Source organism: Mirounga angustirostris, unplaced genomic scaffold (genome assembly GCF_029215605.1).
Source record: "Mirounga angustirostris isolate CCGP_5_RB_7025 unplaced genomic scaffold, mMirAng1.0.hap1 SCAF_3, whole genome shotgun sequence".
NCBI lineage: Eukaryota > Metazoa > Chordata > Mammalia > Carnivora > Phocidae > Mirounga > Mirounga angustirostris.
The window spans coordinates 18,440,836-18,468,388 of record NW_026991711.1 but is presented as its reverse complement, the minus strand read 5'-3'; the positions used below and the strand labels follow the sequence as shown (position 1 = coordinate 18,468,388).

At 39.8% G+C, this 27,553-nt stretch overlaps 1 protein-coding gene and 1 pseudogene across 1 annotated transcript in view; both read left to right on the top strand.

The window, feature by feature from the left end:
* Window positions 1-27,553, top strand: part of LOC135363726 (glypican-5-like) — a 218,538-nt gene that overhangs the window by 147,870 nt on the left and 43,115 nt on the right. The gene's annotated exons all lie outside the window — the stretch shown is intronic.
* LOC123838425 (eukaryotic translation initiation factor 3 subunit I-like) lies at window positions 17,674-24,773 on the top strand (annotated as a pseudogene).

The window sequence follows — 27,553 nt, the reverse complement described above, 5'->3', positions numbered from 1 at the left end:
GGGGCATGATCAAGGGAAACGATAAGACCATGAGGTGGCAGGAGCCCACAGCAAACTTTAGTCGGGTGGCCATTTGATAGATTTATAAGCTAGGTACTTCTCCTCACAATATGAGAACTTTCTAGAGACCAGGGTGCAGGGCACTGCCCAGAAAGGGAAAGGGCAAGGGAGAGAGGATACGTCCACTCTCTTAAAGGTGCAGGTGATGTGGCTCAGGACCATGGCAGGGAGTCTGAGAACTCAAGGGTCAGAGAATTCCAAAGGGAAAAGAGGCCTGGGGTCTTTTACGGCCCCTGAGGCTGAGCTAAGGCTAGTGAATGTTGGATGCAGTTTCCTAGAGTCTGCACAACATGCTGCATGCTGTAAATGGGTAAAGATCTCCATATTTGGGTTACATGTAAAACAATTAGATGTGTAAAAATGTGAGTTCAGTGTTGGCAGGCTTTTGAGCCTGCTGGAGTCAGATCTAGTAGACAAAATAGGGACATAGAGAATTTGAATGATATCAGTAAACATCATATAAAAGATATGTATAGCAATGTACACTTTCAAATATAAATATAGTTTTGTATATCTATGAAATAGTCATAATTAACCATGAGGTAAAAAAGGCAGAACTTCTACCAGCTACATGTTACATTTTGTGTTGGATGAAAATAAAATTAGTAATAAATTAGGAGACCTCACCCTCCTCAATGACTGGAAATTAAGAACCACACTTCCAAATTAATTATGGATCAAACAAATTAAAACCAAAGTTAGAAATTAGGAACTATTTTGAAAATATTGTAAAGGAAAACACTTCATAAAACCAAATAGCCTCAGCAAAAGCTCTACTTAAGGAATAACTCCAGTGATCCAAAAAAGGAAACTTTATGCTTTTTTTCTAAAATCACAAGAAAAACAACACCAAAAAATAGATAAAAGGAAATGCTAACCTTAAGTCCTGTAATAAAAATGAAATAAAAGGATAAAGTAAAACTATATTTATTTGAGTATTCAAGAAAATCAGTAAAACCCTGTTGAACTAGAGAAAAAAGAGAGAATACAACACTACATGCTTAGGAATAAGAAAGGTCACAAATCTTCACAGATTGAAGAGATTAATGACATAAGGAAACACTATTTCAATATAAAAAGTAATCAATAAAAATCCTAAAAAAAAATGAAGTCTACTATGTATGCATAGCCTCAGGGTTGGAAAGACCTGGTGAATCAAGACAGGACACTTGGAATATAATGGAGGAAAGAGAAACACATTTTGCCATAAAACAGTTAAAATTTTTGTGGCAAAAATTATTATAAGTGAAGTCAAAAGAAAAATTGAAATTTGTATAACATTTTTTTCCTCCCTCTCTCCCTCTCTCTCTCTTTTTCCCTTTCCTTTCCTTTCCTTTCCTTTCCTTTCCTTTCCTTTCCTTTCCTTTCCTTTCCTTTCCTTTCCTTTCCTTTCCTTTCCTTTCCTTTCCTTTCTTTTCTTTTCTTTCTTTTCTTTTCCCACGAAGAGAATGTGGAAGGACATATAGTCTAGGCTATTACTACGTAGTTTGGGTGGAGGGGGTGAAAAAGTTGACAAGTAGGGTAAAAAGAAATGAAAAGGCTTAATACATACAGAGTGTAGGTGTAATTTAAAATCTAAAAATTCAGAACAGTAAATTCCTTGGGGCACCTGGGCAGCTCATTCTGTTAAGCAGCAACTCTTGGTTTTGGCTTAGGTCATGATCTCAAGGTCCTGAGATCGAGTCCCATGTCAGGCTCCATGCTCAGCTCAGAGTCTGCTTGGGATTTTCTCTCTACCTCTCCCTGTGTTCCTCCCCTCTTGCTCCCATGCTGTGTCTCTCTCTCAAATAAATAAATCTTAAAAAGAATGATAAAGTCCTTGAATCAAGCAAGTACCTTATCCTCACAAAAACTGGGGAGAACAAGTATGAACATGACTTCTAAAGTACCAAAAACTTAACCCAAACTACTCCATTAGGCACATGGTTTAGGGAAAATGAGTTGGAGACCCTTATCACAACCCACTGTATATCCTTCGTAAAATATATATGACATACGAAGTTGTCACTGAAAATAGTAATGCATTGTCAGTCCACCAAAAAGTGCCTTGTGTATGTGTGCACTTAATAAAGATTAATTTTCCTTCCCTCCAAACCTTTGTTTTGCTTTCATGAAGCTCTTCTCTTCTCCACTTTTAAGCAGGTCTTTTGAGTTCACTCATGGTGTATTTTTGAAGTGGTAATGACCTCATAAACTGCGTAAGAACACTACTAATGTCAACGTGAATGTATTTTGCTGTGAAATAATGACTGGTTTCCTAAGAAGAGATTATTATGACGATTTTCTGTTCTCACCCAAATTCTTGGGATAGAAGAAACCTTGACTTGTCTTTGTGGGAAGGAGTCCTTTCATACTTTGTATTTCACAGTTACCAGTACGGAGTGACATTTGTTAAACTGAACACAAATCAACATCATATATCAGTTTGACATATAAAGTTAATAGCACATTTCTGAAACAGGGGCAGTATGTCTTCGTAGAAGCAGAGGACACCTGACTTGGGCCACGTTCAGGCATTTACTGATCATGGGGTCTTGGACATGTTACTGAATTTCTGAGTCTCAGTTTACACAGCAGGATCATCCTCCTCTACTTACCTAGAGAGTTTGTTGTGAAGATCAAATAATTACTTATGTAAGAGGACTTTGTGAATAAGAACTCTTCCATGCATGCATGAAATATTATAGTCCCTGCTCAAATACTTACCAGCCTTCAGGCTGATCTTCCTGAGGGACCCCTATGTACTTCTGGGGTCCTGTCTTCCTCTCTGTCCAGTCTTTATGCTGGTCTGCCTGAAATTACATTGTAAATGAATGTTTTTAAACAGTGTAATTGAGTAGCTTTTTTTGGTTGTTGTTTCCATTTGAAGGATTTCCTTTTTCTTTTTCTGTTGTATCTTAGATTGAAGTTGTCATTCTCCAGATACATCTAGGAAGGAATTTATCCGTAGTGCAAAATTGGAATCTCTAGAGATGATGTTTGAAAAATAATAAATAAAACTATTTTATTCTTATCTTTGGCATGAAAAAAGCATCATATTAGAGAGATCCACAATTGGGTTGAATCTCGAAACAGGTACTTAAAATGCAAAATAAAATTAGTCTACTTGGAATCATTTAAATTCTGTAAAGTGTGACTTCATAAAATGACTAAGGACATTTTCATGTAGCAATAGATGCCATACAGGCTTCTGGAGGAGGTAATGTAAAGGTGTAATAAAATACTATGTTCCTCCTCACAGTATTCTTCAACATGAATATATTATGTAATTCTAAGTAATTACTACAAGTCGATGTTTACCGGTCCTACAGAAATTCTGTTTCTGTTATGAAGGAAACTACCTGAACTCAGCACCCCAACGTTACGTCTTTGAATTCTTTTTCATCACAACTTACAGAGTTTTAATAAATCCAAATAAAATAATTCATTTTTTGGTATTTTTTTCTGTTGTATATGAGAGACCATATTAAAAGGATAATTTTCTCTTAATGAAAGAAGGTAACTGGTTTTTTTTTTTGATGGTTTCTCTGTATTAATATTATCTCACAGCTCCTGCATTGCTAGATTTCCAGCATTCTGAACTTTGCCATAACATGATCTCATTATCATGTCAATTATTAAAGTGTTTTTTAGCTTATTTAATTGCTTGGTCCTAGTTGTGGATTTAGTTTTTTCTATTAGATCATCACAATAGTTCTCAATAATTATCGTTCCTTTATTAATACAAATAAGTGAAAACATGACATTAACTGTAGTTTTAATTAGTCTCCATTGAAGGACAGTGTAGACTAGAGCATTGTAATTCACATCTCTTTACAATTAGGTCGTACATATCATGGAGCTCTATCTACTTCTATCACCATTTACATCTATCAGTTGAAGTCAAATAGGATATATAATACCAATTGGAATAGAACATTGGCTGGGGAAAACAGCAAGGGCTTTGAACTCAGACAAGAGTAGCTTTCAGCCCTACCACTTACCAGTTTTGTGATAACTTTTAAGTTGCTAAATTTCTCCATCTTGGTGGCTTTATCAGGAGGGAACACAGTGGCTCAGTCCATCTCTCTTCATTCCAGGGCGTAGCACGGTCTACCCTGTGCTTGTCAAACATTAACATTGCAAATCCATGGGGATCTCGTTCAAATGTCAGTTCTGATTCAGTAGGTCTGAGGTGGGGCCAAGGAGTCTGCATTTCTCATAAGCAGATGGTCCACCTGGCACAGTGTGAGTAACAAAGTCGTAATGTACAGTGGGATGCAAGCAGGTCTGATATGTGAAGTGCTCTTCCATCTGAAATAGAGGTAAGGACATAGCCTTGGAAGAGGTATTATGGCAATTAGAGATGACAAGACACTGTAAAATGCCTAACCTGGCTTCAGCAACGTGGTAGGAACTCAGGAAGCATCACCAGTCTGGTCATTTTCTTAGGCATTATCTGTGTGTAAAGAAATCATTTATGTTTTGCACTAAAGCAGGTCCCAGCTGGGAGTACTGTAGACATCATTTTGTTTGCAGAGAAGGAAACTAAGACTTCTAGACGGCAAATGTCCAGAGGACAGAAACCCAGACCTCATAACCGTGAATTCACACTCTTCCCAACCCATCATTGTGCCTTCCTTGTCCTAAAAGCTGAATAAGTTTGAGATCTAAAAGATACAATAAGGAATGATCTCAATTTAATTTTTCAGACAGGACTAGGACTAGAAGCCATTTAACACACACTAAAAGAAATTCCAAAAGAGTTAAAAAGATGTCAGTGAGAACCAGGGCTTCCTTGAACGCAAATTGCTTACTGTTTTTGAATCACTTTTCTTGACATTCAAGGTGGAAAACGGCACATTCATGCAAAATGACTTTGAAATCTGTAATACGCATTAAGGAAAATTTTGTGCGGTGAACCAGATAAGCTAGGACTGTCCAGTGAACCCAGTTGTAAAGGTTGGGATGTACGTTTTCAGCACTTCCAGTTTACCTTTCTGTGACCTTTCCCTGTGACCACCTGTATTGGCAGACAGACTTTTCTCTTGCCTACCAGATTTTCTCTCTGTAGGGAGACCCTAATCTAATAGAATCATTCTAGCTTTAGGAATCAGATAATGACTCCTTGTAGCTATATTTGTATTAAAAACAAAAACAAGACAACCACCACCACACTTCAAAGATTAGGAAATATGATCATGTTCATTCTTCTTTTTTTTTTTTTGAAGATGTTATTTATTTGACAGAGAGAGACACAGCGAGAGAGGGAACACAAGCAGGGGGAGTGGGAGAGGGAGAAGCAGGCTTCCTGCGGAGCAGGGAGCCCGATGCGGGTCTTGATCCTAGGACCCCGGGACCTGAGCCGAAGGCAGATGCTCAACGACTGAGCCACCCAGGCGCCCCAATCATGTTCATTCTTTAGGGTCTTCTTGGTTAAAGAATATGGAAACTCCACCTGATTTGCTTCCTTGGAAGACTAGTTTCTTTTTTTTTTTTTTTAAGATTTTATTTATTTGACAGAAAGAGACACAGCAAGAGAGGGAACACAAGCAGGGGGAGTGGGACTCAATCCCAGGACCCTGGGACCATGACTCGAGCTGAAGGCAGATGCTTAATGACAGCCACCCAGGAGCCCTGGAGGACTAGCTTCTATTAAGATCTTATAACAACGGTGGAGGGAGCCTCTGAGGGATTATTTTTCAGATAAAACTTCATAGGTTGCTTAGACCTTCCATAGTGGATATAGGCTTGCTTGTTATTTGTAGGTTACTGGAGAACAGAATCAGGGCTGAAGTGCCTGATAAATAATGCTGCGTTGTCTTTGTTTACCCCTTCTGCCTGGGTTTAGAAGCATTTTAGAGATAGAGAAAAAGACAGGGGATAGAGGTAGAGATATGGGTATAAATATAGACATAGATATAAACTCTCTTGTTACTGATACAGAGGAATTTAGGAAATCTGGGTCTTCTAGCCAGATGGGTTTGCTAACATTTTGCCCTTGGGTTTAGAGAGACTCCGCACATTTAGAGACAATATCAGATTCTCCCACCAGAGGACGCCACTCTGTAAATGATAGGCTGGAAGAGCGTGCTTTCTGAGGGCAGGCAGGCTGACAGGACAGAGGAGGGGTTGAACCAGTGCCTGCGCTGAAATTTTCCAACCAGAAAATTCACATTTCCTCCTCTGAGAGAGAATTGAGAGGTGAGAAGAAGGGGGTCAAGAAGTCCCCCAACAAGGAAGAGATGTGTCCTTCCCTAACATTTTCACAGCTTCCTTCTCTTAATCCAGTGGCTGAACCATACATAGGTCCAACAGCTGTTTTCCAAAGGTGACGTATTTTGGTCTCTGCTGACCTGATTCTTCCATCTGAACTGCTTCTGACCTGGACAGGGAACAGGGGATCTGTTTATCGGAATAGCTAGAATTCATTATCTTCTGCTTCAGGCCAGAACACTTGAGAGAGACACAGAGAGTGGAATTTGGGAATAAAAATTTCTACGATGTACATGATGGGTGAGTTGAGGCTTTAGGTATTAGCAAGTAAGTTCAGTTGAGTTTTTGTGGCTTATATTATGCACTTAAAAAAAAAAAAAGTGTGTGGTTGATTTTTAATGGGTGGAGCCAGGTCATGTAGCTTCATGCCTCAGGCTTAGTGTAAAAAAAAAAAAAAAAAAGAGCCAGTGTCTATACACAGTAAGACTGTCCTTTATGTGACTCTTTTTTTTTTTTTTTTTTTAAGATTTTATTTGTTTATTTGAGACAGAGAGAATGAGAGAGACAGAGAGCACATGAGAGGGGGGAGGGTCAGAGGGAGAAGCAGGCTCCTCGCTGAGCAGGGAGCCCGATGCGGGACTCGATCCAGGGACTCCAGGATCATGACCTGAGCCGAAGGCAGTCGCTTAATCAACTGAGCCACCCAGGTGCCCCTGTGACTCTTTTTATAGGAGCGAGTAAGCAGGATAGGTCTTTAAAACACAATAGCCATTTAGGAAACCCGAGAATATGGTGTGAACCGAAACACATCCGCATAGTTAGATCCTGGTGTTGCAGTCAAGAAGCAGACAGGCATTGAAACACCAAAAAAAAAATAAGTGTTTTCGTCCTCAAAACAAATAATGCTTCAGTCAAAACCAAACCAACCCCCCAAAACCCCTAAAATTACATGTGTCCTAGAGCAACACTGTGAAGCGCTAGTTGTAACTGCTTGTGGGGAGCTGGGGCTAAAAGGGAGGCTTCTTTCTGCTCCCTTCCTTGAAATGAGGACAACAGGAGTGAACTGGTCACTAAAGGCTCTTGCGCCTGCCTCTAGATATAAGAATTGTTCAGGGATTCAAGGAAGAACCAGAGAATTTGGAAAATACCCTTCAGTGTTATGATCAGGACAGGAATAGCAAAATCATAAAATGGAAGGGAGGAAGTCGGGCGGATCAAGAGGTAGGAAAAGAGAGATTTCACTAAGGAGAGCTTAGAGAACCGACTGGAGAGGCAGGGAAGGGAACTGGGCTGCTGGAGGAGGTGAGGGAGGACCCACAGTGTCTGGGATCGGGAAATGAACCCCTGCCAAGTTTTACAAGATTAGAAACACAAAATAGACATGATAAAGCCTAAGAGAGGTAAAATATCAGAGACCCAACTGGAACAATCACTCTCTGAGGGGGTAAGTAAAGGAAATTATTGAGAGGTGAGAGGTAGCCTTTTTCTTTTTTTTTTTTTTTTAAGATTTTATTTATTTGAGATAGAGTGAGAGAGAGCACGGGGGGGGGGGGGGTGTGGAGAGGGAGGGAGAAGCAGGCTCCCTGCTGAGCAGGAACCCAGATGCAGGCTCAATCCCAGGACCCTGAGGCAAAGGCAGACGCTTAACCAACTGAGCCACCCAGGCGCCCTGAGAGAGGTAGCCTTTTAAAGCTGACCCTTAAAAGAGGGGAGAATGTGGTCGCCAGGGGCTCAGGGAGAGAGAAATGGGCAGATGCTGAGTTGCTCAAGGAGCGCAAAGTTTCAGTTATGCCCAATGAGTACATTCTGGAGATCTCATGTGCAGCCGTGTGACCGCAGTTCATGCTGGATTGTTTGCTGTCAGAAGAGAGAAGATTTTTTTTTTCTTTTTCTTTTCCTTTTTTTCTTTTCTTTTTTTTTATTATGTTATGTTAATCACCATACATTACATCATTAGTTTTTGATGTAGTGTTCCATGATTCATTGTTTGCGTATAACACCCAGTGCTCCATTCAATACGTGCCCTCTTTAATACCCATCACCAGGCTAACCCATCCCCCCACCCCCTCCCCTCTAGAACCCTCAGTTTGTTTCTCAGAGTCCATAGTCTCTCATGGTTCGTCTCCCCCTCCGATTTCCCCCCCTTCACTCTTCCCCTCATGCTATCTTCTTCCTTTTTTTTTTTAACATACTGTATTACTTGTTTCAGAGGTACAGGTCTGTGATTCATCAGTCTTACACAATTCACAGCTCTCACCATAGCACATACCCTCCCCAATGTCCATCACCCAGTCAGCCCATCCCTCCCACCCCACCCCCCACTCCAGCAACCCTCAGTTTGTTTCCTGAGATTAAGAATTCCTCATATCAGTGAGGTCATATGAAGAGAGAAGATTTTAAGTGTTCTCATTGAGAGTGCGCACACACACAAAAGAAAAAAGGAAATGTTAATTATGTGAGGTGATGGATATGTTAATGAGCTTGATTGTGGTGATCATTTCACAATGTGTATGTATATCAAAACATTCAGCTGTACACCTTAAATATATACATTTTTTACTTGTCAGTTACACCCCAGTAAAGCTGGGGAAAAAACACATATGTCCTTTGAAGCACGATTTAGATTGTTTATGAAGAAAGCTACGTGTGATAATTCTCTCCCACCCTAGACTTTGTAATGACAGATTTCTTAAGACCTTTCTAATTTAACTTTATTGTGTTTGGGCTTTAAAGACGTAACCACCAAAGAATGAAGAACGCAAATGGAAAATTAAAGATCTTTATGGTGCAAAAGAGAAAAAAAAAAGAATGAAAAGCTGAGGATTGAAAGATCGTAGTTAGACTCCTGATTGTGCTGGCCATACCAAGGACGAAACATCTAGACGTGCTGTGTAGAGAACAGTATCAGCATGAAATGATCAGAGAATTGTTAGCTGACGGGTGTGTGTTTATAGTAATTCCTCATAGAGGAATTGTTTTGTGTCTTTAGGGAGCACATCCCAGAGATCTGTGGAACCAGGATTATAAAGAGAGGGGGAAGAGCAAGAAACACAGACTTATCTGAGGGGCTTCTGGCAAGATAATGATAGTTTGAGTCCAGTCTTGGTTTAGCTGTTCAAACGATACTTCTCACAGTCTCAGTTCTTTTTAATTTAATCTCATTATGGGAGATGAACACGAGAGGGTCATGTTAGAAAATAGCGTATCTGGGCCAGGAAACTCAAAGAAATACATGGCAAGAAGGCTCGTGAACACAGCCAGCAGGGTTACCTGCTTACCTGAGAGAGAAGGAAAGGGGCCAACCTCAAAGTGAAGTAAGTCATTTAAAACACAGCTGAGCTGTCTTGAGGGGAAGAGAAAACATCAGGGAGAAAGTACAGATAAAGGCAGAGTCCACCCTGCAGGAGAATATGTAGCCAAGAAAAAGAAAAGATGCTACTTAAGGCCTGGAATGATGGAAAGCTCTGGAAGGTAAGGGTCGTCGGGGGGTCATGGTGGAGGGCCTTGAGCCCAGGGTAAGAGACTTTAGAAAGACCATCTACATCTTCTGCTCCGCAGTCCTCCAGCTGTTATACATGTAGGAATAGGTCTAAGAGGCAGGTTACTTAGGGTTTAGCAGTTTCCTGGGAAAAGGGGGTTATCACAGCCCCCTGGCCTAGGATGGAGCTCACACTCAGCTAAGTGTCTTTTTTTTTTTTTTTTAATTTTATTTATTTATTTGAGAGCGAGAATGAGAGAGAGCATGAGAGGAGGGAGGGTCAGAGGGAGAAGCAGACTCCCTGCCCAGCAGGGAGCCCGATGCGGGACTCGATCCTGGGACTCCAGGATCATGACCTGAGCCGAAGGCAGTCGCTTAACCAACTGAGCCACCCAGGCGCCCCTCAGCTAAGTGTCTTTATGTTGTTAATTTTGTCATGAACCTTCGAGATGCGTTGAACAATACGGCTGGACATCATTTGGGATTGGGATTAGAACAGGTGGTGAGTTCTCAGCATGGCATTGAATGGCATTGTATTTAATTATTTCTGTGTGTGTGTGAGAAAATTTATACCCTTTCAGAGCCAAAATTTCCAGTGACCACAAGCAGTCTGAAGAAGATCAAAAACCTGCAGTTATTGGCCTGGGGGCAGCATGGCCATGAATTTGGGAGCATGACAGCCCTGATGTTTCATGATCGAGGAAATGAAGGAATCTGGGGACTTTCAGGGTGAAGGGACTTTCTTTTTCTTTGATTCCTGTATCCACCTGGAGGGAGATCTCGTAGAGTAAGAATTTGAGTCTCTCCATCTCTCTCCATTCTCTGCCTTACTCCTTCCCCTCAGAGGAGGGGAGTGACCCATTGTGGTTTTGGGGGCAGAGTTGAGCATACATACCTCAGGCTCTTTGCTTGTCTGTGGGGTGTGATAGCCTGCAGAACACACACAGTTGGCTCTTCTCCTGCCTAGACAAAGACTTCCTGAGGCAGCTCCCTGCAGAGAGGCCATGGACTGGGCGGCTGGTTGGAAAGACCTGCCATGAATTAGGCATATATACTAGTAAGTTCCTGCAGCTGAACACATTAGCTGTGTACGTCAGTATTGCTTTTATCAGCAACAAAACGCATTTGTTCTCCATTTGACTCCCATGACCGTCTCTCAATTAGTGTCACACTGAGTAGGGAATAAAAACATCATTCATTGGGTTCCTCAAACCTCACCTTGGAGAATTCTGACATTTCCTAATGGTTTTGGTTATTTTGTTTATACTTTTAAAGTAAAATTCTTCTTATAATTCTCTTAAACGACCTCTAAACTCTCTAAGTTTGATTAGGGATAAGATGATTTAGTAAGCGTAAAAGAATTTCTGGTCTGAAATGAGAAAGAAACATAGAATCAGGATTTTGAATGTTAAGTGATCGTTGACGTCTGTCCCTTCCCACTCATTTTTTTGTTTGTTTGTTTGTTTTTGTTTTAATGGTTGAAGGAACAGAGATGAGAGAGGCTAAGGTACTAACTTAGGTCATGTAGCTGATTTGTGGCAGAACGATTTCCTCTTTTCTTCTGTAACCTTGAAATGAGATGCGTTTGTACTCGTAGTTGAATTAGAACAAAAATAAACGAATACCAAAGTCCTATAAATCTAGGAACTGCTTTTAAAACAAATCACCTAATTTAGCTCACTCTCCCAATCAAGCACACTCTGTTCTTTATGGTACCTTCTTTACACTTTTGAGAATCATAATTTTTCTCTACCTTTTTTTTTTTACCTCATTTGATAAATACTGATGTTTTTCTGTGTTTCTACCAGAGCTTGAAATTAATATAGTTTTCAATACCAGTATTACCAATTATGTGAGCATCATGATGACTGTAGGGCTTAACTAATGTTGAAGAGTAGCACAGGGGTTCAGAGTTTGCCATTTAATGCAAGTATGTGATTAGGCTGGAGAGACAATGATTTAGTAAATGGCAAGTATGTGATTAGGCTGGAGAGACAATGATTTAGTTATAACAGCAGTCTTGCCACTTTCCCATCCTGGGGTGGCCAGCCATTACCCTCACACCTTTATGAATTTACACTTTTTAACTACTGGTCCTCCCTCTTTTTGCTATGAGTCTTTATTCCAGAATGTATAGTTTATTTTTTGATGCCCCCCATGTGCTTATAATGCTGCTCCCTGAAGTGAAGAATTTTCAGGTAGCTTAAGACTTTGGGGTCGAATGAAAGATGAATATATTGAGACACAGGGAAGGGGCTTGCCCAGAGTTGCATACCCATCAATGTGAGAACCCAGATGAGGGTCCTGAAATCTTAATTCATATTTTAATATTCTATTCAACCTTTTTACATATGTATTTTCCAGAAAAAAAAGTCCTTTATCTTGGCACATATGCCTAATATAAGCCCATGTAGAAATTTCCAGCAATAGAGAAGAGTATAGAAATGAAAATACAGACTGAATACAGTTTCAGAGGTAACCTGCAGTAACCTTCAGTGTGTATCTCTCCAGGTTTCTCCCTCTGCCTTTTTACACTTATCATCCTGGAGATTTGTCCATGTTGACGTAACTATTCATGCACCAGTAATTAAGTATTGATATGAGAGTCCATTTTTCAGATGCACCATATTATATTGAAACATCCACCTGTTGCTAGACACGTTTTCACTGTCAGCATTTTCCTTTATGTTATCTGTTTTTTTTTCTGATAAATAAATGTTACTAAATATTTGCTTAATATTGTTATCTAACTGTATTATACTTATGTATCTTATTTATCTGGAGTGTATTGTAGTGAAGGCTGAGGGGTGGCGCTTCAACTTGATGTTTTCCCAGAGGATGACTAGTTTCCCAACACGAGTTACTGAATTGCCTCTTTTTCTCCCCACCGATGCGTTGATGCCAGGTATGCAGAGGTTTATACTTGCAGATAAACTTTAGAATTATCGTGTCAATTTCATATTTTCTACCCCCTTGGTATTGCATTGAATTTATAGATTTCATTTAGGGAGGAAACTGACATCTTTACAATGTAGAGTCTTCCTATAAAGAAGAAGATGATATCTCTACATTTATGTGAATCCTTTATCTCCCTCAGTAGTTTTATAGTTTTCTTCATTATAGTTTCTGCACATTCTTATTGCTTATTTGCTTTTTTGGTTGTTACTATTGGATTTATACAATTCACTTACATTTATATTTAACACTGTTAAATTTATATTTAATGCTGTTAAATATAAATATATTTAACAGTACAGAGATTCTCTACTTTTTTTTGGTTAGTGTTTGGGATTTTTAAACTATACAATAACATAGCTAAAAATAATCATTTTTTTCCATCTTGCAAATATTTATACTTCCATTTTATTCTTTTTAAAATTACATTGTACAGCACTGACATTACGAAGTGAATTATAGTACTACTTACCCTTTTTCTGATTTTAATAGAAATGGTACGATTGTTTTAAAATTTACCATGATGACTATGTCAAACATATGTTTGATTAGATGTATGAATTGTAACCCTTATAATGTGGATGTTCTGTATTTATTGAAAACATAAAAGTGTGTGTATGTGCGTACATATATACCCGTGTGTATACGCTGTATGTACTGTATATTTATGTGCTTATGCACACACACATATATCCTTTTAAAACAAATTCAGATTGCCATGAAGTAGTTCTTTCTGTTCTGTGATTATAGCAAACACATAGTGGCATTATAATCATGGATGTCACATGGATAAGTAAGAATGATTTGTGGGTTGTGGTAAGATGATCTTGCCTGCTCTACCAAGCGTATCTCCCAGTGTCATGTTTTGCTGCTAGAATTCCGACTGAAAAGATTTCTTCTTTTCATTAATGAATGTGCCCTTTATCAATGACTCATTCATTAATTTAAATTAATGGGGTGTATTATTCAATTAGGTTTGACACCTTAGTTTAAGTTAGAAAATCACATCTCGAATTTGTTGTGGAGAGATGAGGTCTCTATGGGCAGGTTAAGGGGACAGTTGTAACAGGAATTTCTTTTACCTCTTTCTGGGAACCTAGGAATGAAGGAGAATATTGGAAGTGAAGAAAAATCTGCTAACATTGAATTTTGGAGTAAGAAAGTGGTACTTTTCATCAAGTGTATTTACATTTTTAACCAGGTGCATGTTCAAATATCTCTTCCCCTGAAACAGTAAGGGAGAAATCCATGTTCGAGTCTAGAGATTTATGTACTAAATGTGAATGGATGATCTTAAAATATTAAATGTTTTATGAAGAAGAAATTCTCAAGGAACAGTGGAACCTTCCAGTAATTATGACTATTGACTGTTGACAAGGCATAAATAGTCATGCAGGATGGAAGGATACAGAAACCAAATGAGCTTATGATTCTGGAAAGAGTAAGAGCCTGTAGTGGAGTTTAAGAAAAGTTACCACAGAGGACAAAGGCTAGACCAGAGGCGGGCAACACTGATGCCAATTAGAAGGATAATGAAGCTCCCTGACAGCTGGTAAGATGGACAGAGACCGGAGGCGGTGAGAAACTGTACTGGCCAAAAAGGAGAACTCAGAAGACCTTTGGTACTTTGGTAGGGGAAACCATTTGACCCAAAAAGTCCGGTTTGCTATGATCCCTAAATTGGTTTTGTTTTCTAGAGACCAAGAAGGGGTTTGGGACAAGGGCTCAACGCATTCTTCAGGAACTCCTCTGTGAGGAGAACTGGCCCCTCACTCCTTCCACTCTGCCCCTCTGTACCTGTGAGGAACTGATCTGGAGATAGTTCATAGAATGGAATCACCTCACCCCTTAGGAGAGCATAGTCCTCTAATTAAGTCAATAGCAAAGGGAGAGAGGAATACCTCATGACAAAGGGAAAATGTAGGAAATACCAGGGTCCAGAGAAGCAGTCTCTCATTTAGCTTTAGACACAGCAGTAAAAAGCAATGCTGAGATGGGAGAAGCACAGGGAGGGGACTGATCTCCGGAGCCATGGAGCTTTGCATATCTCCTGGAGCTTTGCGTATCTCACCTCAGGGCTGGCCTAATATGGATATGTGGATTGTGAAGCCCGCTTGTCTGTTCCCTGTTTTAACTCTTTACATTTTTCCTTAGGATCTATTTCCAATGTCTTTTCCTCTTTTTATTTGATTTACGGTCAGTAAGCTGATCGTTAGAACTGGGGACAGTTCTAAATCTGTTATTGCTTACATATAGAAGTCTAAACTGAATGAGTTTAAAACTTTTTAAAACAAACATAAACTTATTTTGAAAGTAGGTACTGCCCTAAAAATGAAAAAAAAAAAAAAGATCAATTTCTCATATCTAAATGTCATATTTCCTCTTCATTTTTCTGAAAGGTGAAGTACTAACTTTTGGGATTAATCAGTCTACATCAAGGCTGAGATTCAGCAAAAAGAAAAAAAAATGACTTGAATTCGAGGCCTTTTCTTCATTGGAAAATAAAAAAAAAAAGGAGACAGTGTTTAAAGAAGGTAAAAAAAGTGGAGGAAATACTAACTTTGGGTCCATTTTGTATCAAAGATAAATACAAAGAGCATTTTCTATGTGATTTCCATCAGTAAGTGCATAAAGAACATTTTTTTTGCACACCTTTTTTATTTTAGTAGGAGATCTTTTAAGTTTAAGACAAGTTTGTATCATCTAGCCCCTCTGTCTTGATTCCTCTTCACAAGTGTGTGGAATATTATAAAGTTTGTCAGAAGAAATAATCGTTATAGTTACTATAGATATAAATGTTTTGGATTGGCAAGATGCTTTCACAGTTTTGTCTCAAACATATGAAAGGAATAGTGTGAAGCTTTACAAAGCCTGGGACCTGGGGCCAAGTACTTCAGAATAGAAATCCTGGAAGATTAACTTATGTTATAGAAAAAAAATTTTTGGACATCCATAAACTGGAGCTCTTGGTTCATTTTTTATTTTAAAGGAATTTACATGATGTTGTATGCAGTTTCTTTCATTAGAAGCCACTCCTCAGGAGCTAACCAGATCTAGCTTCTTTATGAATTTATTATCATTGACGTTGGTAGTAATGGCTTTGGTTTGCTGCTCTAAATGTGTTTCCTGGAGTCTACGAATTGACTTTGATTGAGTTCATTGGTATCCTAATCCCAATTAACCTTTCACTGCTGCCCCAAAGTCCTACAGGACCTGAAATAGCAGCAAAGGGACAGGCCCTGTCCTGGGCACAAGGGAAGAGCAAACCGGTTCTCTCCTGCCATAAAATCCTTCTCCTCCTGGTATTTCCATTTATTGAGACACCCAATATTCAGACACTGTTTTAGGTTCTTCCCAAACACCATTTCATTTAGTTCCCAATATAAAAAAAGCCCTGAGGCATGGGCTTTATTATCCTCATTTTACAAATAAGGGAATTGAGTGTAAGAGAAGTACACCAAAGTAAAATTCAAGGCAAGGAATTAAACCTAGGTTTGTCACATTCCACAGCTTGTACTGTATTCACAGTTATTCCTGTACTGACATATTTTGGTTCTCATACTTTGTTCCCCATTGTATTTTGTTAAGAAATATAAATAATACACATAAAAGTTAGCTTTCTGTCACATAAAGCAGATCCGATAGGTGGCTAGGTTTTTTCTAAGTATTGATGTAGTATTATATTTATATTAAAAATTGGTAGAGATTACCTTCTGGAATTTTACACTTAATAGGAAAATTTTGTTTTATTATGGGACACCAATAGTTTCCATCCCATACATGGTATCATATTTAATTTGCTAACAATTACATACAAGTTAGAGAGGTAAGAGGGCAAGTTCTGGGTCAGGAAGAACCTTGAGTGCTTTTCTAAGGAGTCATCTTGGAAGCAATAAGGACCTTTGGAAGGATTTTGAATTGGACTTGGGAAGCCAGGGGCACCAATACCACTGAGGGGGAGTGAGCTAAGAGATGTAGAGGGCTGAACTAAGGCTGACAGATTGTGGAGAGTGACTCTAGAAAGTCAAGTTGTGGAAACAAACAACAGATAAATGCAAAGGGACCAATTACAGATTTATGGCTTGATTAACTGGTCGTTGGTGGTATGGCTGTTCACAAATGTAGGCAGTTTAGCAAGGGGACCAAATTATGTTGTGGGGTATCTAGGACACATCTAGGAGGAGATCTTTGGTGGAAATTTGAGCTGGTGATCCCAAGGGTGGTGTAGGTCCAGTGATTTGAGAGTCATCAGTGTAGAGGGTAGACCTTCCTAAACTTCAGGGAATGCAGGCTCTTAAGTGTATATGTATACATACTCTTTTTTTTTTTTTTTTTTAAGAAGAGTGCCAAAATTTTCATTTGAATCTCACAATCTGTGACTTCAAAGTTTAAGAAACACTGAGAGAATTATTGATTGAAGCTACAGTTCTGATAGTCACTGGGGTAAGGAGGAAGGGAGGCTATAAATACAGTGAGGAGACCATAGGCCTGAGGAAGGAAAACACAACACACATCAGGTTTAGGGATCCAGTGGAAGAAAAGTGACACATGAAGAGGCCGAGAAGGAATGGCTGGAGAGGTGAAGAAGGCTGCAGAGGAATGATGCCAAAGAAGCCCAGGAAGGAAGCATTCCAAGAATTAAACCACCACAGAAAGGTCTGTAAAGATAAACACAAAAAGCATCCATGGAAATTGGTGATATGGAGGTGGTTGGTGATACCAGAGAGAAGGGGAATGGAAGTAAAGACAAGATGGCGGTGGGAGTGAGAAAGTGGCAAGGGAAGAGGAATAAGGGAACATCTGTTAAAAGAAGAGCTTTGCTTTTGTGTGTTTGTTTGTTTGTTTTTAGTGACTGAGCCTTAGCACATTTTATTCGAAAGACATAGAAACACTGGAAAGGAAACCATTGATTGGAGATGAAAGCCTGCAGAGGTGATTACTGAATGTGGGTCATGGGAATGTGGGAGGGGATGGGATGTAAACACATGAATGCGTTGTTGAATCCGAGCAAAATGAGCAACTCCCATTTCTCCAGAGACAGGAAGAGAGTTGGAATCGTGGTTGTAGATGAAGATAAGCTCTTGGTTGACACACAAATTACTGGAGGCTTTGCTAATGAAGGCTGCGTCAGGGTAAGAGAGAGATGGCTTAGGATTCCAGTTCTTGGTGTGTGATTTTCACCCTGACAGTGTACTCTGACCTGAGCATGGAGATGGAGGAGAGATGGATGGGATGGATTCAGTGATAGGGTTTTTAAGGACAGGTGTGACAAAAAAGCAAGGGGGCAAGAGAGTTGTGCATAATAGGCTGGGTAAAGTAAAAGGTAAGGACAGATTGGATGAACAGACTGGAGAATGGTAATCAGGAGAATAGTAATTCCAACATCAACTAACATTTCTGTTTCTAGTATAGCAGTGCAACTCCTGCATTGATAAAAGTCATGGGCAAAGAATGGAGTTTAAGTTTTCACCCCATGGCATAGTTTAAGACATTACCATCCAACCTGGGAGCCATTGGTCATAAGTTGTGATGGACCACTTGAAATGTGACCAGTAGGAATTGAGATGTGCTCTTATGTAAAATACACACCAGATCTTGAAGACTTGGTATGACAAAAAGAATGCAAATATTTCATTCATAATACTTCATATTGATAACATACTAAAATTATGATATTTCCTTATATTGGGCTATATTCTTTTGCTAGGGCTCTTCTAACAAAATACCACAAACTGAGTGGCTTAAACAACAGAAATATACTCTCTCACATTTCTGGAGGCTGGAAGTCTGAGGTCAACGTGTCTGTAGGGTTGGTTCCTCCAGAGGGCTGTGAGGAGGGATCTGTCCATGTCGCTCCTCTGGCTTCTGGTGGTTTGCTGGCAATCTTTGGCATTCCTTGCTTTGTAGAGGTATTATCCCATCTCTGCCTTCATCTTCAGATGGAATTCTTCCTGTTTCCATGTCTGTGTCCAAATTCCCCTTATTACAAAGACACCAATCATTTTGGATTAGGGGCCCGCTCTACTACCATGTAACTTTATCCTAACTTAACTAATTATATCTTCAATGACCCCGTTTCCAAATAGAGTCACATTCTAAGCTACTGAGGATTTAATAATTAAACATATGATGAATTTTGGGGGTATATATTTCAACCCATAAGATGGGCCATATAAAACATATTAGTAAAATTAATTTCATCTGTTTCTTTCTGCTTTTTGTTGTGGTTACTAGAAACATTGACGTTATGCATTTGGCATATATTCTGTTTCTATCTTCCATTGCTTCTTTATGATACTAGCTAAGCTAACTGATTTCTGCAGGCTCTGGTCTAGGACCCTTCCATACATTAAATCATTTAACACTTAAAGTAACTCTATTTAATGAGTGTTATTGTTTGTCCTTGTTATTGAGGGGTGAAGGTGTCTGCCTGACGCCACATAGATGGTGGACAGAGTCAGCCTGTGAATGCGGGCACCCGAGCTCCAAAATCAGCACTCTGACCTGCTCTAGAATAACACATATCTATAGAGCAGTAATATGTTTGGTCAGTCTTTGGAATTTTCATGATATCTGTTCCTCATATTACTGGACACTGGGTACATCTCTATTAATCTCCCCTTTTCATTTCTACTTTTCGTTGGTCTAAGCTTCAATTTTCTTGATAGCTTTTTTACCTCTAGCATCCTTTACTAATCAATGCCTATGTTTTTTTCCTGTTAGCCAATGTATATTTTATTATGTGCTTTATATACTTATGTATTTTTTATAGCAGAGCTATATATTTTTTGCTGCTTTAGCTTGTCTTTTGTTTTTTGTTTTTTTTAAAGATTTTATTTATTTATCTGACAGAGAGACAGGGAGAGAGGGAACACAAGCAGGGGGAGTGGGAGAGGGAGAAGCAGGCTTCCCACGGAGCAGGGAGCCCGATGCGGGGCTCGATCCTAGGACCCTGGGATCATGACCTGAGCTGAAGGCAGACGCTTAAAGACTGAGCCACCCAGGCGCCCCAGCTTGTCTTTTGTTTTAAAATCTTTAGCTATTATTAGGAAACAGATATTCTGGATTTGTTGAATTCTCTTAAGAAAAAATAATACACCATATACTTTAAAATAGCTTTTATATTTGTAGTTATAAAAAGACACTTTTTGAAAAGGTCATGGCAAAAAAACAATGGAATGACTTGTGACAAAATTCAAAATACACTGTTTTTAAGGGAAAAAGAACATAAAGTCTTTTCCCTCAAAGTGAGAAAGATATTTTAAAACAAATTTGGTGGGCAATGGTGGATTTAAGTGATTTAAATTTAATGAAACATCAGGTTTCATTCTCATAAAGCTGTGCATGTATCTGTTGAAGGTGGCTGAATGGAAGGATTTGAGAAGTTTGCTTTCTTTTTTGGCTTTCTCACTTGTTACATGACCTTGCCCTTAGACAGACAGAAGGAATCAAGACAGATGGAGTAGGAGGCTAGAGAAAGCTCTTTCAACTGGTACTTTACGGACTTAACTTCTTTCCTCTGACATTAGTGCAATATCCTATTTTTCTTCCTTCTCTAGAGCTTCACCTTTGACCTCAGTATTCTTTACCTTGACTTTGAAACTCATGCTTTATTTTGCCTTTCCTGCCTCCAGTTTTGCCCTTTGAATTTGACCTCTGCATTTCCCACTTGAGCCCAGTAGTTTGGTCTTGACTTTCATCATGCTCTTCTTGGTGAGTATTTTATACTCTGACTCCACGAGCTTGCACCTTAAATATAGCTAGCGTTCTGATTAACCCTACCTGTGCATGTCAGTAAGAAGACCCAGACCCTGCTCCTCTTCCTGATAGTGGTACTCTTCAAGCCCTTTGTTAATGGCTACATCATGAGAATTTATGGCAAAAATGATTTTGGAAATCTGTGTAAGATAGGGTGGAGCCTTGATGATCAAGGATTTCCTTATTCTATAATAGTATTTGCAATATTCTGAAGCTTTTACCTGAAAAGTGAAGTCTAGTCAATCATCCAAATTTTTGTTTCTGTATCTGGGAAACACCCAGGCCTGTCATGTGGGGCAGTAGTTCTCCAATTTTAGCAAAAAGTCACTCATAGAGCTTGTTATAATACAGACTTTTGGGCTATACCCCGGAGGAGATTCTGATTCAGTTGATCTGTGTGGGACCCACAAATTTGCACTTTTAACAAGAGCCCTGGTGATACTGACGATGTCCTTCTGAGGACCACACTTTGGGTAACATTGTTGTAGACCAGACCTCCAGGTGATCGTTTGTCCTAAGTTACTTGGTAACATGTCAACAGTAGCTATTACATCAACCCCATTCACCTAAAGAAAATAAAAATAAATCAGATTATTGATAATTTTTTTGGTTTCCAGATGTTGTAGTATACATATGTATAATGAAAGAGGAATGGCTAAACTTAGCAGTGGCTTTGGTAAAAGGGTTTGCAAAGATATAGTCCAGAAACACTGTGTTAGGGAAAAAGATGGGCTCAGGATATTTGAAGCAAAGTACCTCAGAAAATGATCTTTACCCAAATTATACAACTAGTCATCTTTGCTGAAAGATTCACTTTAATACCAATTTAAAACTACTTTAAAGATTCCTGATATGGAAAAAAGTCCTCCTTATGGTTGGATGAAAACTTTTTTTTAAACATTTAGGGAAGTGTGCTTTTACATTTGTTGTGATGTGTAGCATTTACATCAAGATAAGTTCTGTATTTCAACTATCGATGCCATTTCTACTGTTAGAAAACTAAGTAAATATAATGACATTTACATATGGTTATCTACCTTTAGATTATGGTTATCTAAAGCCATTATTTAAATAATATAAAGTATAAATTACATTTTTTTCAATGACACAAGCAGATAAAGAACTCAAAATTCTCAATCTAACATTTCATAAGTGACTTTATGGGTTTACTTTTCACCATCAGTGAGCTATTTATTGTGTACAGAGGACTAGTCCAGCAATCTGTAACCTGAGACAAAAATTGTAAAACGCATCAATTCTACTTTTAATCCATGCTCATGGTATAGCGTATGCAGACTGCCACCTCCACTCTGTAAAGCAGTATGCTTCCCTGAAACAAATAATACACGTTAATAAAAAAAATTTTTAAAAATAAAGCAATATGCTTCAGCTGTTTGGAAAGGGAGAGAACAGTCATTTGAGACTAGACTAAAAGGGGGTGTAGAGTTCATGAAAATAGGTGTATGTTTCTGTCAGTGTGACCGGGTGAGTGTGAGTAAAAGTGGAAAGGAATTAGGGACATCTGCAACTCAAACTAGTGATCACATCATACATTCTGAAAATACTGTTTTTTTTTTAATTTTCATAACTTACCCATAAAATTATCACTTGTTAAAATTAAGGGGATATTGAAGTAATGAATGAAAATATTTATAAGAGAAGTAGCAAACTAAGGAACATAGTATAATATATGTGTGGTGTGTACGTGTGTGTGTGTGTGTGTGTGTGTGTGTATCTCAAATTTACCTCTGACAGTCATTCATGTGAATGTTTACTCTGTTCTTGTGTAGGGCATATGTTTGGCAACCATATCAAGAATAAATATAATATAAACCTCCATATAAATCATCCATGAAAAGTGCTTGTTCCTTCGTGGAGAAAGTGCGCCCCTGTAGGTTAACCCTGTCACTGATAGTATAACGTTCTGCATTGGAACCTCGTATTAAAATGTATGTTTCATGTCATTAAAGCAAAAGGTTATCTTTGAAGGTATTGTTTGTAGGAACCTTTAGGTCTGCATGGAAATTGGCCTCACAGATCTCCAGCTGCAGGGGGCTGACCTGACTGAGGGCCCAGGTGCTGAGCAGTGACATCTATTATTCCATTGCTACAGAGGCCATGCCTGCGTGGGCTGCTCCCCATCAGCCATGAGTGACTGTGGCAGGGAGATTAAGTCAGGCTTGTTTCTAAGAGACACCAGAGGGACTCCTGTGACTCTTGACTTTGGCTCCTGGCTGCCATGACAGCCTTGCTGAATCTTCCTTAGATGACAACGCTTCTCCCCAACCTTCTCTCCTTCACTGTGGGGCTTGCATCATGGTCTGAGAGCTCTCCCAGCATTTCCTGGCTCCCTCCTGATTTTCTCTTACTGGTATATCCCTCTTAAGATCCTTTCAAGTAATCCCGTATTGGCATCTGCTTTTTAGAGGACCCTGACTAATCAGTCAAGAGTTCAGCCAGCGAAACAGAACCAGTAGGATATGTGTCTATAATGAGGAATTGGTTCATGTGATTATGGAGACTAAGTCCCATGATCTGTTCTCCATTAACTAGAGGCCCAGAAGCACTGGTGATATAGTTCTAGTCCCAGTCCAAAGGTCTGAAAGGGTGAAGATTGACGGTAGAAGTTCCAGTCCAAGGACAGAAGACTGATGTCCCAGCTCAGCAAACAGGCAGAGAGAACATTCTCTCTTCCTCTGCCCTTTTATTCTATTCAGGCCCTCGGTGGGTGTGTTGATGCCCATCCACCCAGGGGAGAGACATATTTTTTACCCACTCCACTGATTTAAATGTTCACCACTTTCAGAAACACCCAAACTGACACATCTAAAAATAATGTCTCACCAGATAACTGGGGACCCCTTGACCCAATCAAGTTGACCCATAAAACTAACCATCATACCCCTTGTGTCAGCGCCAGGATGAAGCTGATCCTGCTGCAGGGCCATGAGTGATCCATTACGCAGATTAAATACAACCATGAGGGATGTGAGGGCAATCTGGCTATGACATCTTTCACCCCATTGATTGCCAGGGTTGATTTGGCTGATCTGGCTGGCTAGGCGGGTGTCCCCTTCCTCCCTCACTGATCCATGTGCATCCTCCCTGAAGCTGCGCGCTTGGTCGAAGAGGACCTTCCCCGATAGAGGAGGACCGTTCTTCAGTCAAGGGTATACAAGTAGCTGTGCTCCCCTGCTGGAACCTCCAAACAAGCTCTCAAGGTCTATTTGTAGGAGAACGTAGGGTAGTCAAGCTTCCAAGACTCCAGACACATCCAAATGAGGTGCCGCATGTGGCAGTCTGCTTTTCTTAAAAAGAAAAAAAAAGAAGTACAGCCGTGAGGGAGACCTCTTCTTCACGGTGGTCAAGGACCCTATTGTCAATGTGTGGTACTCTGTGAAAGGTGAGAGGCTGGGCACTTACATGGGCCATAATGGAGCTGTGTGGTGTGTAGATACAGACTGGGACATCAAACATGTCCTCACTGGCTCAGCCGATAATAGCTGTCCTCTCTGGGACTGTGAAACAGGGAAGCACCTGACCCTACTGAAGAGCAATTCAGCTGTTTGGACGTGTGGCTTTGACTTTGGGGGCAACATCATCATGTTCTCCACCAACAAGCAGATGGGCTACCAGTGCTTTGTGAGCTTCTTTGACCTGCGGGATCCAAGCCAGATCGACAACAATGAGCCCTACATGAAGATCCCTTGCAATGACTCCAAGATCACCAGTGCTGTTTGGGGACCCCTGGGCGAGTGCATCATCGCAGGCCATGAAGGAGGAGAGCTCAACCAGTATAGCGCCAAGTCTGGAGAGGTCCTGGTGAATGTTAAGAAGCACTCCCGGCAGATCAGTGACATCCAGTTATCCAGGGACATGACCATGTTTGTCACCACCTCCAAGGACAACACAGCCAAGCTCTTTGACTCCACAACTTTTGAACACTAGAAGACTTTCCGGACACAATGTCCAGTCAACTCAGCTGCCCTCTCTCCCACCTACAACCATGTGGTGCGGGGTGGTGGTCAGGAAGCCATGGATATAACCACCACCTCCACCAGGATTGGCAAGTTTGAAGCCAGGTTCTTTCACTTGGCCTTTGAAGAAGAGTTTGGAAGAGTCAAGGGTCACTTCGGACCCATCAACAGTGTTGCCTTCCATCCCGATGGCAAGAGCTACAGCAGCGGAGGTGAAGATGGTTATGTCCACATCCACTACTTTGACCCACAGTACTTTGAGTTTGAGTTTGAGGCTTAAGAAGCTTGGATCTCCATCAGGACCAGGGGAAGTTTCTGGGCCAGAGCTCACAGAAAGTTTTGGACTCTGAGTAATAAATTCATTTGGAAATTAAAAAAAAAAACAACACAAAAAAACAACTAATCATCATACCAACACACTGTCTCGGCGACAGTAAAACCATATACCAAAGAGGCAGAGCAAACAAACATGAGGCCACTAATGAGGCCTGTCATTTGTTCTCTGACCACGGTGTCACTGTCAAATCTGAAAGGCGCTCACACATTGCTGGAACCCCTCCAGCTCAAGGAGCCTTCTCTATGAAGTCTTCCTTACATTTTTGTTCACTTAGTGGTGATTCTCTTCCATTTGAACTTTTTGGTAAGATTATATACTAGTAATGGAAAAGTTCCTTAGTATACACAGTGCTATTTCAATTCTAGGATGCTTCCTTTTAGCATTTTCATTCATTTATCTAACATTTATTGCAAATTGATTTTATGTCCAGGTTCGATTCTAGACCCTGGGGCTATGTGTTGGACATAAAGATTTATTACGTGAGTGGCACAATTTTTCTTTCCATTAAAATCAAAACAATACTGTCTTCAGTTGCATTAAGATAGTTTTTGTTTTTGTTTTTGTAATGAAGCAAGTTAAGTACCATTAATTTTTTTTTAAAAGATTTTATTTATTTATTTGACAGAGAGATAGACAGCACAAGTAGGCAGAGAGGCAGGCAGAGGGAGAGGGAGAAGCAGGCTCTCCACTGAGCAAGGAGCCTGATGCGGGGCTCGATCCTAGGACCTTGGGATCATGACCTGAGCCGAAGGCAGCTTTTTAACCAACTGAGCCCCCCAGGCACCCCTGGTTAAGTACCATTAAAAAAAAAACAAGTAAAATGTGAAATAGCCATTCTGTTATATATTAAACAATGGGAAAGTCAGCTCTATTACTTGATATATATAATTGGTTTTTCTGGATACAGATAGTGATTGAGAAGGCCTCTTAAGGTTCAGGTCACTTTTATTATTTTATTTTAAAAGTATAGTATGTTTATTATGAAAAGGAGAAAATACAGACAAGGTAACAGAGAAAAAGTGTAAGTAAATTCTCTATAATTCTAGCATCCAGAAATACTCACTGTTAACTTTGTACTATACCTTCCAGATTTTTTACTATAAAACAAATACATGCACTTGCTCACTCATTCACACACATACACTCAGATATGTCATCACCATTCAGTTTTCCGTACATTTACTGAAATCTAGTCTGTGCCAGGCACTGCATAAGGACTGTGGAGACAGAGCCAAAGGAAGACATCACTCCCAACATCCTGGAACTTGACTTGCAGTATCTCTGCTGTGGTCTCTTGGGTCTGGGGAGTGACATCTCTGTCTGTCCTTGAGTGATATCTCTCTACTGTGTCTGATTGGACACTCCACCTTATGTAGCTGAAGCTGGCTCCATGTGGTTCCACATAGGTCCTCACGAATGTACAATGAGCTCACCTGCACCACAGTGTCCAGTCCATAGGAAGTGCTCAGCCACCTGCTGCTATTATTATACTACTGGTTGCCCCCTCTTGGTATTACTGAGAGATCATGAACTACCCTAATGTTGACCAACCCTCAGTGTTATTCACTCTGGATTATGCTGCACCTGCCCTGTGATTGTCATCAAGACTTATACTTGGAACCACGGTGAGTTGTTCTGTCCACAGCATGTCATGCAGAGCACATCTGTGCTTATTAGCAGCTCCAGAGACCTTCTGTTTACCTGATTTGTGGCATCTTTAAGCAAGGCTGCGGAACTCCCTTATCTGCCCCACCCTGGCCCCAGTGCTCTCTCCAATGAATTTTAGTGTATTTCACATGGATTTTTTTCTTTTTTCAGAATTATCCCAAACGTATCATATACATTTGGTGGAGTTTTTCCAGGCAGTAACAAATCACCAAAAACTTAATTTTGCTGCTATTGATTACTATAGCCAGCTTTATAAAATGCATACATAGCTTTTATAAAAAAAAAACAAAACTATTTTGAAATAATTATAAACTCATGAGAGGCTGCAAAAATAGTACGTAGGGTCCCTTAAGTCCTATGCCCAGCTTCTTCCAAAGGTGACACCCCACATACTGTAGTGCAATAGCAAAACCAGAGAATTGGTTTTGGAATAATGCTGTTAACTGGGCTATAGACCATATTCAGTTTTCGTAAGTTTTCACATACACCCATGTGTGTGTGTGTGTGTGGGGGGGTTCTATGCAGTTTGATCACATGTTTAGGTTTGCATAACCACCACAGCAGAGAGGGTAGAGAACTGTTCCACCATCCAAAAGGAACTCCCTTTGCTACCCCTTGTAGCTCATCTGTCCCCCGACCTGAGGACCTGAGTTCCAGTCCCCACCCACCAATCTGTTCCCCATCTTTACAGTCCTATCCTTTTAAGAATGTTAAGTACACAGGCGGTACATAATTTGGAAATGTACTTTTTTTTTTTTTCCACAAAATATACCCTTTTAAAACGTACTCTTTTCTCTTGACTATATACCACAAACATCTTTCCATTAAACTTGCTTTACCCTCTATTTTCATTTGTTTTTTATGTAGGAAAACAAAACAAAATTAAGCAAACAAAACAAGGCAAGACAAGATAACAAAACTTTGAAAGAAAAATAAAACTGCCTGGAGCCTGTCAAATATAATGAAGGTACTTGGTTTTCAACATGCACTCAATTAAGACCAATAAAACCATTTTTTCTTAACGTGAATGTGAAAGCAGATATTTGGTCCTAGTTATGTCTGACTACTTCATATTAGACTCCAGAGAAAGCAAATAGGAAAAGAACTATGAATGCTGGTAGCACA